The sequence below is a fragment of the Orycteropus afer genome, unplaced genomic scaffold (genome assembly GCF_000298275.1).
Source record: "Orycteropus afer afer isolate SDZICR_OR568_19922 unplaced genomic scaffold, OryAfe1.0 scaffold00048, whole genome shotgun sequence".
Taxonomy (NCBI): Eukaryota; Metazoa; Chordata; class Mammalia; order Tubulidentata; family Orycteropodidae; genus Orycteropus; species Orycteropus afer.
In genome coordinates this window covers 8555885-8556779 of record NW_006921635.1, presented here as the reverse complement: position 1 = coordinate 8556779, position 895 = coordinate 8555885, and the positions used below count along the sequence as shown (strand labels likewise).

At 38.5% G+C, this 895-nt stretch overlaps 1 non-coding gene across 1 annotated transcript; it reads right to left on the bottom strand.

Moving 5' to 3' along the window:
- Positions 1-560: 560 nt before the first annotated feature.
- Positions 561-668, bottom strand: LOC122149804. The gene has a single exon (XR_006163340.1). It is a non-coding gene; the product is annotated as a U6 spliceosomal RNA (small nuclear RNA).
- Positions 669-895: the final 227 nt, after the last annotated feature.

Sequence of the window (895 nt, the reverse complement as noted above, 5' to 3'; positions counted from 1 at the left end):
ATTTCCTGCCATCTTGAAGCTCTCTTTCTAGTTGGGAGATGGAAGAGGGAAGAATTAGTAAGCAAATACATACGAGATTTTCAGAGGTAAATAAAACAGGACCAAGGGAGGGAAAATGATAGGCCAAGAGACATTTGCTAGGTTGGAGAGCAAAGACCTTTTTCATGTATTTATTTGTATTGTGACTTTGGTGAGAGTTTATAGAGCAAATTCATTTTCCATCCAGCAGTTCATATATATTTTGTTTCACGACATTGACTACAATTCCACACAATGGAAGCAAAGGCCTTTTTTTTTTCTTTTCAGTCATTTTCATTTTCCTTGTTTTTCTCCTCCTTATAATTTCTGGAAATACCAGTACTAAAAATATGGAACACTTCACGAATTTGCATGTCAACCTTGTGCAGTTGTTGGTGTTGTTGTTATGTGCCGTCAAGTCGGACCCAATGCATAGCAACCCCTCCTTGAGTTTCTGAGGCAAATCACTATGGAAGTAGATTGTCCAACCTTCCTTCCGAGGAGTAGCTAGTGGGTTTGAACCACCAGCCTTCTGGTTAGCAGTCAAGTGCCTTAGCCACTATGCTACCAGAGCTCCTTCCTTGTGCAGGGGCCACGCTAATCTTTTCTGAATCATTCCAATTTTAGTATATGTGCTGTGAAACAAGCACGCCTTTTCTTTTTTTTTTTTTTTTAATTCATTTTATTGAAACATAATGTACAGTGAAATACACAAAACTAAAGTGACATGGGTCAATGCTTTTTTTTTTTTTTTTTTTTTGCAGTGTTCCCTCTTCTCCCCTCTCAACCCTGGCAACCAACAAAGTTTCCCTCCATATATAAACCCTTGACACTCCACGACAACGAACTAACACTATATTTCTCCTTCTGTGATTGA